Source organism: Macaca nemestrina, chromosome 3 (genome assembly GCF_043159975.1).
Source record: "Macaca nemestrina isolate mMacNem1 chromosome 3, mMacNem.hap1, whole genome shotgun sequence".
NCBI classification, from domain to species: Eukaryota; Metazoa; Chordata; class Mammalia; order Primates; family Cercopithecidae; genus Macaca; species Macaca nemestrina.
Genome location: NC_092127.1, coordinates 168,091,402 through 168,107,230, shown reverse-complemented (window position 1 = coordinate 168,107,230; position 15,829 = coordinate 168,091,402). Strand labels below are relative to the sequence as shown.

Here is a 15,829-nt window from a genome sequence, read left to right as displayed (position 1 = left end):
GCACTGTGGGAGGCCTAGGTGGATGAATAACTTGAGGTCAGGATTCGAGCACTCTAGCCTGGGTGACAGAGAGAGACTTTGTCTCAAAAAAAAAAAAAAAAAAAAAAAAGGATTATCTTATATAGTATAATAATAGATGAATAATTAATTAGATGAATATATGAATGTATAAAGTGTGTGTGTTTGCAGAGAATCTTCCCCACTCACCTGCTAATTTAATAACTTTTTGTAATAATTTCTGACATAATGTATATCAATTTTCCAGTTTTGTTTTTCTGTTTCATGAATGTATGGACTTGTGGTTTTCTAGTTTGTCTGGTTCTTTCAAAAAAATGTCTTTTGAATTTTGATTGAAATAGCATTGAATTTATTGAGTAATTGAATTGTTTTAAACATTGAGTACTCACATCCCTGCATATAATTATTGATTCATCATTGAATTGCATATTTTGTCAAGTACCATTTGGTAATTATTTTATTAGATTAATATTTAAGTAACATTTGGGAGTAATTATTATCATATTTTATCATATGATATATAATGTTTTTACTGTTGATGTATAGAAATGCTACTGCTTTTGTTTTTATCGATTTTTTTCATTCAATCAACCTTGTGAAACTCAGTATGTTTTTAAATAGTTGCTGACAGATTTGTTTGAATTTTCTATATACCCAACTGTATTTCCTACAAACAATAATTATGTTCTTTCTTTTTTTATGACGTTTTTCTTAAGTTATATTCTTAAGTATGTTATGTTCTTACTCTACTGGATGAGACTTTCAGGATAATATTGTGGAGTAAATCAATTATAGATATATTTGATCTGCTTTTTTCTTTCTTTTTTTTTTTTTGAGACGGAGTCTCGCTCTGTCGCCGGGGCTTGAGCGCAGTGGCCGGATCTCAGCTCACTGCAAGCTCCGCCTCCCGGGTTTACGCCATTCTCCTGCCTCAGCCTCCTGTGTAGCTGGGACTACAGGCGCCCGCCACCTCGCCCGGCTAGTTTTTTGTATTTTTTTAGTAGAGACGGGGTTTCACCGTGTTCGCCAGGATGGTCTCCATCTCCTGACCTCGTGATCCGCCCGTTTCGGCCTCCCAAAGTGCTGGGATTACAGGCTTGAGCCACCGCGCCCGGCCTTGATCTGCTTTTTTCAAACTCCAGTTATTTTTTAACTCACCATTTATTTATTTGTGTTATTTTCATCTGCTAATTCAGCCAAATTAATTAAACTTTTAAAATCATATTTTATTTTTTCCCAGTTGTAAATGTTTATATTTTATTTATAATTTTACATGACTACTTTTTATTTATTTTTTATTTATTTATTTTTTTAAGGAGTTACAATAAAAATCTTTATTTAGGTTTGGTCAGTACAGGTAAGATATACTGGAGTCACAGAGCAATATGCATTAACAGGATACAACAGTTCATAAAAACTGAGTAACTATGCACACAAATTTCTTAAACATTCAGTCACCTAAAGAGAAAATGCACAGATGTATGGTGGAAAAAACTGTATCTAACACTGAAACTACTACAGGACTCCATCAATGAGTCCAACTTTTAGTGATAAAAAACTACTGTACTGGGCAAACTTGGCAGTCATAAACCCACATCTACTCTAACAAGTCTGAATGGTGCATAAGTACAGTAACAGCATGAGGAAGAATGCCCTTACACAGCACAGGTTCTAAACAGACATAGATTTATACAGACGTCATTGTGTTATATTTTAAGGAAAAATTTCCTTTACAATTTCACATTAACTCATATAAAAATAACTTGACCCTACAAAAAATGTTCTTTTAGCAACATTCAAAGTAATTAACTGTTACAATTTCCAAAGTGGCAGAGGTATTGAAGCAAAAAAAAAAAAAAGAAAAAAGAAAAAGAAAAAAGAGAAAACAACAACAAAAAACCAAAACGTACACCCACAAAAAGGCAAATTGTGACAAAAGTTTGCATTAATTTTCTGGAAAGTATCCTCTCCCAAATTAAATGACACTGTATAAAAATTTGCTGAAAAAATATTACAAAACTGAACCCTGTACATTTACACTTGAGTCCAAGCCATTCGGAACGTGGCGGGAGCCCACAGTTCGGTTACCTTTCCCACTCACTGCTTTCTCCTCTTGAGGGTCATGATTGGAATCTGTGTCATTTGATTGGTGTGTGAGAGAGTTTTCACTGCCCGTGGGAGAGTCTACACTTTCATACCCCGCACTGAGTTGATTTACGTAACCACTACCTCCTCTGCCAGTTCTCTCCTCTGAGCTGTTGGAGGACTTATTACCATTCCCTGGAGAAGAAGGAAAATCATCTTCGGTTGTGTTGCCCTCCCTGTGAAATCCAGACCCAGACGTCCTCTGGCGGGAGGAGCTACCATTACTTGGTCCATTTGTCAGACGACTGCAGTCTTTACTTGTGGCCTCCAACTGTTCTACAGGTTCAGAAGCTGTAGTCCTGCTGGTACTTGGGGCAGAGGCCTGAGACTGCTGCTGCTGGTACTGAGCCAACTGCTGGCGTGTCTCCTTCAGCTGCTGCTGCAGAACGAGAATGGTACTCTGCATACCCTCTACTTCTTCATCAAGCTGGATGATGAAGCCATTCAGTTCATCCTGACTGCTTTTAAGCTCCTCACTATATTTCTTCTGTAACGCCAACTCTGCTTCAAGTTGTGCACTACGTCCCTGGGACAGCTGCCTTCCAAGCTCTTGATTCTCCCGGATAAGCATTCGACACTTCGCCATTAACTTTTCCCCTGTTTGGCTATCAGGCGTAAACTTCCAGGCACTCAGTTCATTTTGGGCTTGTTCCAGTTTGTCTTTAGTCTGTTCCAGTTCACCTTTCATTTTTAGGAAAAACAAGTTGATCGCTGGGTCTACCATTGTTGATCTCAGTTGGGCAACGCTCGGCTGCTGGACTTGCTTGAGGTACTGTCTTGCATCTCTTGTTCCTTGGTTGCTAGTCGCATTACAAGGATGTTTTCCCTGCGTGCTGACTCCTGCTGTTGTTGCTTTAGTTTTTCTTCAGACTCTCTTAGGCCAGTTACATCATTAGAATTAAGATCTGTGTACTTGCCCTCCAAAGCTTGTACATATGCTTCATATTGTTTCCATCTTAGAATTAACTCATCTCTTGCCATAACTTTGAAGTCTGTTTCACTCAGTCGAACCTTCTTGGGAAGAGGTTCTTCGTTGGTCATCTTGAATCCTCTTCAGGCAGAAGCCAAGCCAGCGCCGCCAGTCGCATAGGCCGAGGCCGAGGCCGCGCTGCTTGCCCTGCCGCCCGGGCCCCCGCGCAGCCGGACAGCTCTGCCGCCTGCCCCGCCGCAACCCCAGCGCTCCCCTTTATTTGTGGGTCTCGCTGCCACAAAATGGCGCTGAGGGAGGACTACTTTTTAATATGCATGCACGAATTAACCAATGTCGAGGTAATCCACTTTATTATTCTGACAAATAATAAAGTTTAACTACCTTCCTCTCACAACTTCACTACTTTAATTTGATCTTATTGACAACAATCATAATGACTCTATCTCTCATTTTTTCAGATGAGCAAATACTTAGATTTACTAATAGGTGTACAGAAATTTTCATTCACCAAAACTTCTTCTAGCATGGTTTATTCCAAGTTTGATTTCTTTGTTGATAAAATAAACCTTTAAAATTTTGTTCATTCCCTCAATAATTCAAAGATTTGAACTATCACATACTGATTGCACTAAAAAAGTGTTGTATTTAACTCATAAGTTAAATTTAAATATTAACTGACTCAACTAATATTTTTCAGTATCTTCTGTATGTCAGGTATTGATGTAGATGCTAGGGCTGTAACATTGAACCAAAAGGCAGAGCTATCTACAAAGAGCTTATAATCAATTGAGTCATTATAAAATAATAAGATGTATAATAGTGTATGCCTGATTCTTATTAGGAGAAATAATAAATAAGGGTAGAGAATCCCTGGGCACAAGAGAAGCAATGCCATTTTAAGACAAGATGACTGAGGGAAATCTACTTGATAACAAGGCATATGAGTGAAAACCTGATAATGTAAGAGCGAGCCATGCAGTGATAGAAGTGCATAAAGCATTGCAGAGAGGTTGAATAAGAAGGGGAAAGCTTCTGATCATTGAGGAGGAAGACGACAGTTACAAGTTGAGTGTGGTTGAAGTGAAGTAAAGTAGTGTAGAGGAGAGAGTAGAAGAATTAATAGAAGTTGAGTTCAGAAAGGCTTTAGCTTTTGAGACCATGTAGGACCAGTTCAGTGCCTAAGGTGTTTGGCTGCTAGAGGAGTGACATGAGAGGCCATTCAATCGTTTTGGAAACTGGAGGGAGTTGATCTGATTGTCATTCCAAGAAATGGTTTTATTTTGCACATTTTTAGCGTATGGTGAGAGAGGAACATCTAAGGGGATATGAACAGTGGATGTTTGGAGATATAATTCTGTAGCACAGGGAGGAATCAGGATTGGACCAGGGTTGAAAAAGATTCAGTACGTAGAAAGTTGCTGAAGGACAATAAGGGTGTAAGAATACACAATATGGACGTTTGAAGATAGGGGAACAGAGGATAATGGACAGGAAACATCAGTGCTCACGTGTTGTTAAAGGACGTGGAAGCCATGAAGGAGTCAAAAAAGAAATTGACAGGTTTACCTAATTATTCTCCTACTATTGTCTAAATTATTTTCATCTCTTCACTCAAGTGTTCTGTATATTATTATTTGCAATAATAATTTTATATATTTACGGGAAATGAATGATATGTTTACATGATGTAAAGATTAAATGTAATCGTCTTTTTTTGTTGTTTTATACTGTTTCTTCTCTTACACACTCTACGCTTTCTCTTCACTTTCTAAACTTCTGTGACAGGTTTTCTCAGCTACCTGGTACCTACGAATTTGCAGCTGCCACACTCCTCAATTATTGCTAATAATTCCATGTGCTAGCTCTCACTCCACACCTTATTTCAAACTTTTATTATAAGAGTTTTTAATAACATTGGCCATTTTATAACTCAATCCTTTATAGATTATCTTCTCCTTTTGTTCTAGAGCATTAACTTTTAGGTAGTTTACCACAAAGACATAAATAGAATTTACAAATTTTCTTCATAGTTCTCTCTTTGCTCATTTACAAAATTATATTTTATTAATTGATATAAACTATGTAAACAACAAATCCTCAATTTTTCAAGCTGAAAACTGGGGGATTTTCTAAATTTCCTTGTTTTTCATTTCCCACATTTAGTCCATACCTACTTTTTTTCATTCTGCCTTGGAAGTAATTCTCATATCCTTTGCGTCTCTCTTTCTTCACCCTAGCACCCATCTGTTTAGGGTAAAATTTCCCATAGCTTGTATTATAGGCCACTAATTATTTGATTCTTAATAAAATGTTATGTAAAAACGATTTACCTATTTTAAAAAAGGAAGAAAAAGAAAACAAAATTTGGGAAGTGCATTAAACAAACAGATGTATTTCTTAATTGTAGGATACTTTTAGAAGACTTTGTGAATTGCCAAGAGCCGCGTAAAGTATGACGTATTTTACAGAACCTCTTTCTTGCTGACAATCTCACAGGTAAATTATTCTGCTCAGAGCACACTGTGAAACTCTGAATACCAGAATTTGTTGCAATAGCCTCCGATTTGCTGTCCTTTCAGAGTGGCTTCCCCAAAACTTTCTAAAGTTTTAGACTAATTCGTAAATCTGATTATTTACTCCCTGTGTTTTAAGCCACTCAAATGGCTCTTTATTGCTTGTTCAGGATAAAATCTAACATCTTATGTGATCCAGACTTTGTCTAGTGTTCTCATTTCATTCCGCTACTCTCTGTTAAGCACGCTGACCTTCAACCATATTGAACTATTTGAAATTCCTGAACTCACTCTGTTTTTCTCATATCTCCATAACATTCATATATATGTATATATTTTTACCTTTTTATAAAACAGCTTTGTCCCTCCTTTCCTGTTGGCTAAGTTCCATTCATTGCTGCATATCTATTGTTTCTTGGGAATATGTTCTACTTTCCTCCTTGCAACTCGAGAATGGTTTGTGTTTTTCTGTTGTACTCATAACTCCCAAGCATATGCCATCCATTATACTCACATGAAAACTTTTTAGTAGAGTCTCATAATATTTTGTTAATGTGTCTTTTTCTTCAATGGAAGTAATTTCATAAAACAAAACCTGGTATTCATGTGGAATGAATGGAGCCTATATATATATATATATATAAAATATATATATGTGTGTGTGTGTATATATGCGTATGTGTATATATATACAAAACATATATACAAAATTTGTTGGTCGGGCATGGTGGCTCATGTTTGAAATCTCAGCACTTTGGGAGGCTGAGGCAGCCAGATCACCTGAGGTCAGGAGTTCGAGACCAGAATGGCCAACATGGTGAAACCCGATCTCTACTAAAAATACAAAAAAAAAAAATTACCGGGTGTGGTGGCCTGTACCTGTAGTTCCAGCTACTTGAGAAGCAGAGGCAGGAGAATCGCTTGAACCCAGGCGGCCGAGGTTGCAGTGAGCCAAGATTGAGCCACTGCACTCCAGTCTGGGCAACAGAGCGAGACCCCATCTCAGTTTTAAAAATATACTATATAGAGAGAGTATATTTTTTTAATTGAGATGGAGTCTGACTTTATATATATATATATATAAATGTACTATATATTTATATGTAATATATATTATATATAAAACACCTCTGTCCCTCCATATAATATAAATAATATATATAATGTGTTATACATATATATTATAATATAAATATAATATATATAACAACAGCTTTGTCCCTACATATAATATATGTATATTCTGTTTGTCATGAATTTAAAAACTGTTTTTCTATTATGATTCATTGCCCTGTTAGTATTTTAGTGGGCACTGTCCATTTCTGATCTCTTTTCTTTTGGTAAAATCACACTTGGAATAATGTAGTTAGAAGAAATGCAGTGCATCAATTTGCTCCATTTCTTTTTGCGGGTGCTTTGCACTAAATAGTTATTTGCTAATATTAACGTGTGGTATTACTTGATTTTTTTTCCTCATGTGTACTATTGTTAATATTAGGAAGCATCTGTAATGATCCAGTATTTAATTTCAATAAAACTTGACATATTTACTTTTTAATATAATTATATTATATACATTATATGTCACACTTATCTTGCAGATGGTGAATGTTAAAAAATGTTGATCTAACAAGCTGTTTAACTGGTTATGTTTTACTTTATTTAACTGGTTATGTTTTATTTATTTGAAGCACTGTAAGTGAAAATCATTTTATAATGTTTATGTTTTATCGTATAATGAAAATAGAAATAAAAATGTGAATATGACAATGAAACATCTGTATAAACTACTTATTGTGGATAATATAATTTGGTAAACAAGTTTTAAGTGTCTAAATTTTTATCCATATGCATTTCTCTAAGGAAACTCAATTTCCAGGTAGGTAGTTGTACTACATGATTGTATAACTTGCCTAATCTAATATGACATATGAATATATTAATTTTAAAACAACTTCATTGCATATATCATTAGCTACCTCTCATTTTTAAATGTTCCCAAATAATGGTATGATAGAAATTCTGTTAACTAATGTGCATTAGATTGAATGCAGTTAAGTCCTGAAGACTTCTAGCTGGTTTAATAATGAAGGTTAAAATGTTATACTAATACATTTATAATACAAATACATCTTCAACATCGTTGTGTCCTGTGCTTTTGACAAAACTAGTTGAGACATATTCTATAGAAAAAAATATAAAACAGAGTTTGATTAGAAAAGGTATGAATTTAATAGGTCAGAATGTTGGAAATATACCTACTCCTATCTTTGGAAGAAAAATAGATCTATCTAATCTAATCTATTTATCATCTATCTATATATCTTCATATGATTTTCATAGTATTTTAATGAATTGAAATGATTTTTAAACTAATTTAAATAATTGTTAAATAAGATTTTATCAAATATTTAAATAATTTAGAAATATAAAATAAAATCAACTTTATAAGTTAAATGTCCTAAATATTATAAGTATTCTCTAAATCTTAAATATAACTTTATATTAGGAGCTGAAATGAAATCCCTGGAAATTACCTTCGTATGATTTTTTACCGCAACATTATTTTTGGTGGTAAGATTTGACCAATCCATTAAAATAAAATGGCTCTTGTAGAATGAGTAGATAAACTGTGGCACACATTTTTGATGGAATAACTAATAGATACAACACAAATGTAATCTTAAATGTAGTGTATCAATTTGCTCCATTTCTTTTTGCGGGTGCTATGCACTAAATAGTTATTTGCTAATATTAATGTGTGGTATTGATTTTTTTTCCTCATGTGTACTATTGTTAATATTAAGAAGCATCTGTAATAATCCAGTATTTAATTTCAATAAAACTCAATGTACTTACTTTTTAATATAATTATATTACGTACATTATATGTCACACTTATCTTGCAGATGGTGAATGTTAAAAAATGTTGATCTAACAAGCTAAGTGAAGGATGGTAATCCTAAAATGCTAAATATTTTATAAATCTACTTATAAGACATTTTTGAAAAGGAAAAAATACAGGTTTAAAAACTGGTCAGTGTTGCTTTGGCAGCTCGTATACTGAAATAGGAGATTAGCATGGCCTCTGCTCAAGAACAACATGTAAATTCATGAAGCGTTCCATTTTTGTTTGTTTGTTTGTTTTTTGTTTTTGAGACAGAGTCTTGCTCTGTCACCCAGGCTGGAGTGCAATGGCGCAATCTCGGCTCACTGCAACCTCTGCCTCCTGGGTTCAAGTGATTCTCTTGCCTCAGCCTCCAGAGGCGCCAGCCATCACACCCAGCTAAATTTTGTACTTTGAGTAGAGACAGGGTTTTGCCATGTTGATCAGGCTGGTCTCGAACTCCTGACCTCAGGTGATCCACACGCCTCGGCGTCCCAAAGTAATTCTGGGATTACAGGCACCGCTCCCAGCCAGTGTTCCATATTTTAAACCAAAAATAAAAAAGCAACAACAACACAGGCCTATCAGTGATTTTCAGAAGTTGATGTTGACTACAAAAGGGCCTCCCTAGAGAATTGGGAGATTGATATTACTATTCTTAATCTTCATTATGATGCTGTTTATATGATTGCATCCAAGTGTCAAAACTCATAAAACTTCTCATCAAAGACAGTAAGATTTATTACCTATACATTTTTTTAAAGTAAGTTAAAATATACAACTGTTTCTATAAATAAACCATTTAAGTTACTTTCCTCTAAAATGATGCTCAGCATGTACTTCTTCAAATTTTCTTTATGATACAATTTCTATATCAGTTTTATAGGGTCTTTTTTATCTACACGTTTTCCCGTCACACATATTGAAAAACTTAAATCCATAATCTCAATCACATGCTTAATGTACCCAAATTATTTTCATAGGGAAAAAAATAGAATTTGGAGGAAATAATTTTTCTTTTATCATCAGTTAGTATGAAGAGTTCAGCATTTGCAACTTTAAATATCTAGTCACATAAAAGTGTCATATGGTTCAAACACAGATTTGTTTCAATGATGAATACATTTATTTTTGTCATATTTTAAATTCTTCTAATAATTTCATATTTTTCCACCTTCAGTAAATCTACTACAGTGTCTTTTCTAAGGAGAAGAATTCTTGCATTTTTTATTTATACATCCAATTCTTCTATTAAATATGTCCCCCATTTATGTATATTTATATATTTTTAAATTTTAATATTAATCTTCACTAAGCAATCTGTCTCTAACTATATCAATGATTTACTGCAAAAGGGGTGTGTAGATTGTGGGTTATTAAAAAATTGAGTAGTTAAAGAGAGCTATTTTATTGGTTGCCTCTAGTGAGCTTCTTAGTCATTGTGAAGCACTATGGCTACTCTATTTATTATGTATCTCTTTCAACATGCATTTAAACAAATTTACTACATACCAGGTACAGTTCCATATCATGAGGGTATGGACTAATGGCATAACCTCCTCTCAAGAACCCAAGAAAGAAGAATCAAAAGGAAGAATTACCTCATAATATAACTATACATATTATGAGGGAACACATGGAAGGGAAAGATGACTTTGGCTTCAGGATATAAGAAGAATTTTAGAGGTATGGGAATTCATTTGGGTTCTGAAGGAAGGGTAGTTATTTGCTATGTTAACATAGCATTGGTAAGGCCATGACAGCAGACAAAAGAGGACAGGCAAAGGGTATGTGGGCCAGAGGGATAATTCAGGGCCGGCTATGGAAAAGTGTAAAATATATCCAGTTTCAAATACTTTACATATTCTAAACTAGAAGAAAACGTAATTACATTTGTAAGTTAGAAGGTGCTAGTAAATCTAGCAATAGTTTGTGGGATCAGAGGAAGATGAAAATTATTTTTATTGTTATATCGATTTTACACATTTTTATCTTGAGTTCTGATTGTCCAAGGCATGAAGTGGGTCACGGTCCATTTAATAGTAAAAATAAAATAAATTTATTATTTTTAATTTGTTTATAAATATATTTAGATAATAAAAATGGTCTTGATGCTTGTCTGTGGCTCATGTGCTTATTTCATTCTTGATTAAAGAATAAACATGACCCAGACCATGTTTGTCTAGGCTTTTTTAAGAAACGATAATACAAACATTTCCGAATAGTTAACTTTTCTCTGGATAAATATTCCCTTAAACTTTTGTGGGGTTACAAAGCAAATCAAACCTAATTCTTTCCCCACAAATATTGATAATCTAGTTGAGAGAAGTCCTTAGAATAAACACAAGGAAAGACAAAGCCATATTTATGTCATAAAATAGAGAATAGAGATATATCATTGAGGAGAGATATCATTAAAATTAGAATATAAAGTCAAACTTTATTAAAATCACAAAGCTAAGAAATAATTGGAAATATCTCTCCTATATTTAAAAGCATCATCACATTTTTTGGTTGCACTGATGAATATAGTCTCCTGTATAACACACACACCACTATTCATCTTACTAAAACATTTACTTGACCTTCTAAATAATATTTCTCTCCTTGTTATGATACCAAAGAGAAGCAATGGAATGGGATGCAACGTTTGACTATTTTGAAAATTTTTATATTAATTTCTTATTTGGGGAAGGAATAAACAATTATCCATGTTAAATATATCACAAATGATCCTCAGAAAATATATGAGATAGATAATATCTCCATTTTACAAAACAACACAGTGAAATTAATAGATTATTGCTAAATGTCTGGCATGAAATCGAAAATGAATTTGATTCAAGCCTAATGATTTCAAATTTAATGTGGATACTTAAGTACTATAATACTATAGATATTAAACTCATGAAATGTGCTAGTGTGATTTTTTTTTTAAATAAAACCTTTAAAAGTACCTGAAAAAGCACTGCTCGATAGTTCAAAAGATATTCATTGATAATCAGTGGTTACCCATGAAGGTACCCTCTCCATACCCTAATTTCTTCATGTATAAATAATAGAAAATATTCACTTCATCGTTTTAAGTGAGGATTCAATGTGTTAATATTTGTCAGAATTATTAAACACTGTCTAGCACATAGAACTATATAAATGTTAGCTGTTATTGTTGTCTTTTATAATATTGGTATTATTTTAACATATTTTTTCAGATGTTGATGTGAATCTAAGAGATACACTACAGTAAATATGTTGACAGGGCATTCTAACAGATAAATTTCCAGCAGTTTCAGCTTCTTCGTATGTGTTATTTATTTCAAGACCTGAACCCTTCGTTCTTATACTTCTGCTCTTTAAATTTTCTTCCTCCTCCTCCTAGACTTTCTACTTTTCCTCTTTATATTCCTCTTTTCCTAGATCTTCAAGGGGACCTATTTCTGGGAATGGAGTTAAAGTTTAGGGCATTGCGTTTGAAAGCCTTTATTTGATGTGCGCTCAAAGGTTGAGTCTTTTTTATATGGATACTCGAGACCATAGTGCAAGCACCACAATCATCAGACCTAACAATGATGAATGAGTAGGAAGCTCACAGTTAGGGACAACAAACCCACGGAGTTCCGAGTAGGTTTCCGGATAACTTGCTGGTGTAAACAGTGGTGGTTAATAGTTTCTCCTCTTTGAACTTTGATTCTATTTTTAATTAGTAGAAAATAGTATTTGAATAAAACATTTCAGTACATACCAGAAAAACCAACTTCGTATTCTTAACAATAATTGATAACTTTGTCAGTAAATATTTGAAATCTAGTATCCACTACTTATCACGCAGTATTCTCCAAAATAATTTATCTTTATTAGATAGAGGTTCATGTCTTCATCTTTTGTTGCCACATCTTGCTCATCCCATGAAATTTCTGGATCTCAGTACAATGTGACACTTGATTCAGCAACTTGGAATATACAATAAGTTAAAAACTGGATTAAGCTCTCAAATTATGTGTGATTCAATACATATTACATAATAACATTTGACATGAAGCCCAAGGTTTTTACAATATCTTTATTTCTAAAAACATGAACATTTGGTTTGGAACTGAGAAGTCTGTTAATTAATTTTGAATTATTCCATCTACTTTTCTCAGTATCACTGACAAGAAAGTAGAAAGCACATCAGCTATTAATAATCACAAAAACAGCAATAGTCCTTTTTAAACACCATCCAACTGTTACCACTATTTAAATTTACAAATTACTTTTCTACATTTATCTAAATCCTTCTACAACATTGCTTTCTTAGAATGTACCACAATTCCTGAAGATTATTTCTTTTCTATTTCAAAAATATGACATTCGTCTTCCTGGTTTTTAAATGACTGTAGGTAGTTTCCTCTAATATCTAGTAAAAATTCAGTATGTTTTTTCCTTCTTACCTTTCTTCTCTTATTTTTCCAATTTCTTCTATCTATTACTATCACTTTTCTTTCTCCTTGTGCAGTTTGGAATCTTAACCTAGAAAACATGCTTATTTCTCTGTTGTTTTTCCTTCTGCTCCCTGCTGATATATTTAAACACGTTACGTCTATATTCATAATTTCATATTTAAATTTCTGAAATAATGCCCTATTTGGTCTGTTTCTCTCCCTGCCATCATTATTCTGACAAACCTTCATTTCTAATCCAATACACAGCCAGTAAAATACTAACATGCTTATGTCACATTTTCACTTCCTTACATTACTACCCCTTAGTAAGTCTCCATCTCACTGAGGGTAAGACAAAGCCCACACAATATTATGGGTAGTTTTCAAAGTGAATAGTGTTACTGTCAAAGGCTGTTTTATGTTTTTTTCCTAATATTTGGGAAATTTTATACACTTACTAGGTAGAACCACAGCTGTAAGTTTTCTCTTTTATAAAGAAGAATATCACAAAGTAAAAATTGTCCAGTATCCTACCATTCTTGAATATCCATCTAGATTATCAGGTAAGTAAAACAAAACAGAACAAAACAGAAACAACATAACCATTTATAAAAACAGAGCCTAGAAGCTGTGTTTTTAAAATATACAAATCCAGTATTTTGAAGTTTTTACATACTCTTTATTTTCCTATGACCATATAATCAAAAAGATACTATATATCACTTATATGACAATATTATCTAAAGTTATTAACCATTGAAGCGATCCATAAAGCACATATGACAGAGACTTTGTGACATTTGATTGTCAGTTTAACACAATCCACTTTGGTAATTATCACATGCAAGTATGCAACCGTGGAGATTGGAACAACTTTTAACAGACTTAAAAATTGGATAACCATGTAATGTATCACTTAAATGGGGACATTCTTGACACTGAAATGTGGTATTAAATCATTTAACACCTAATATTTCTGAAATGCTTTTTCCTTGCTTGATTTATTGATTAATACTGTTGGAATTACAAAGTAGTTACTTTCAAAATATTGCTTTCTAAAAATGGTATACGTCTGTAGGTTTAGGCAAAATAGTATTATTGACTGAATATGTTTTCTATAAGAGAATTTCTGCTTTCCATACATAATGGGGTAATTTAAATAATACGAAAATTACCTTTTTACTTCTACTGGAAAGAACTTGAAAATCAACAAATACATGAAACAAATGCTTCCAGACATCGGACAACAGGGAGTGCAGGAGGATGAACCCTAAAAAAAGAAAAACAGATGAGGTGAGCCCTGTGGTCACCTGACTTTCAGCCTGGAGACGCTTTGGACCCTGGTAAGGAATAAGAAACCCATTGAGGGCAAAGAGGCGTTGCTTGGTTAGGGAGGCAGAGGCTGGAGTTTGATAACTCAGGGGTATTTGGAATTTGTGAAGCAGAGTACATAAATGGAGGGAACTCAACAAAGAAAGAACTCCAGAAAACTACACAGAATTTCATATTATTCTGTTCCTGGATATCAGGATATGTATGAGTAGCATGCAAATCTGAGTCCAGCAGAGCACGACTCAGAAGCTCTTAGTATTTCCAAAGCTTTTAAAGGCCTCTAATATTTTCAAATTTCAACCAGCTGGACTAGGGAGTTCTCAGCGAATAGCTGGGGAATTCAAAAGAGATTCAAGAAGGTAGTGCTTTAATACTAAAAATAAAGTAGCCCTAGAACAAAAGTTACTATATTAAAAGCCCTAGATTAAAAGCTACTATAAACATGTTCTAGCAAAGCTTAAGCACTTTCCTCAAATTGTTCAAGGTGACTGCAAGAAAAATTACCAGTAAGGACAAAGTTCAGCACTCTTTAAAATGGCAACAAGATACAGCACATGGCATAAATAATAAAACAAAGCAAAATGTCCTTTAATCAAAATCAACAGACATGCCAACAAATAAAAAAATGAGATCTATAACTAGAAAAAAATTGTTGTAAGACCCAGAAATGTCAAAGATGAAGAATTTACAAACAAGAATATTAAAGTAGCTTTTATAATCCTGCTCAAATATTTTTAAAAGCATAGGCATAATGAGTATAAAATGAAGGATACATACAAGAAACAAATACAACTTATTGAAATGCAAAATACATTGTCTAAAGTACAAAATTTGCTAGATAAGATCAAAGAAGACTAGATACTGTAGAAAGAAAGAAAAATCATTGAATTTGAGGACAGAAATAGAAACTGTCCAAATGGAATTACAGGAAAAAAAGCAAATAAGAAATGAGCTTCAGAGAGCCAAACATCACAAGTAGTTCTGCTACCTGCAATCAGATGCCTAGTGGGGTCTGGGATAATAAAAACACATTTGAAAATCTAATGGCCAAAATTTTCGATTTTATGAAAACAATAAATTTGAAGTTCAAGACAGTCAAAAATTCCAAACTGTGAAAAAAAAAAATCCACAATACAAAATGTCACAATTAAATCCCTGAAAACAGCAAAAGAGAAAATATTTAAAGCAGACAACAACAATGCATTTTGTAAAGAATAACAAAAGATAAAAATTATTCCAGATTTCTCCTCAGAAACCATATAAGCCATTGGTGGAACAATTACAGAGATCTAGATGGCTGTAGAAAATATGAACTAATTTGGTTGCCTATATCAATCAACTCAACCTCATTGGTCTTTAAGGAACACTCTAATTAAACAATACAATGCAATTTTTTTCAAGTCAACATGAACCCACTCACCAATATTAATCATATTTTTGCCATTAAAACACACATTTTTTAAGTCTAAAAGGACTGAAATCATACAGAATATGTTCTTTGACCACATAGCATTATCAGAAATTACTAACATAAAGATATTTGGAAAATTTTCAAACTTCATAAAAAAAATACAACTATGAC

The 15,829-nt window shown here is 33.4% G+C and overlaps 1 pseudogene; it reads right to left on the bottom strand.

Moving 5' to 3' along the window:
* Positions 1–1,337: 1,337 nt before the first annotated feature.
* Positions 1,338–3,257, bottom strand: LOC105487793 (pre-mRNA-splicing regulator WTAP pseudogene; annotated as a pseudogene).
* Between the last annotated feature and the right edge of the window lie 12,572 nt (positions 3,258–15,829).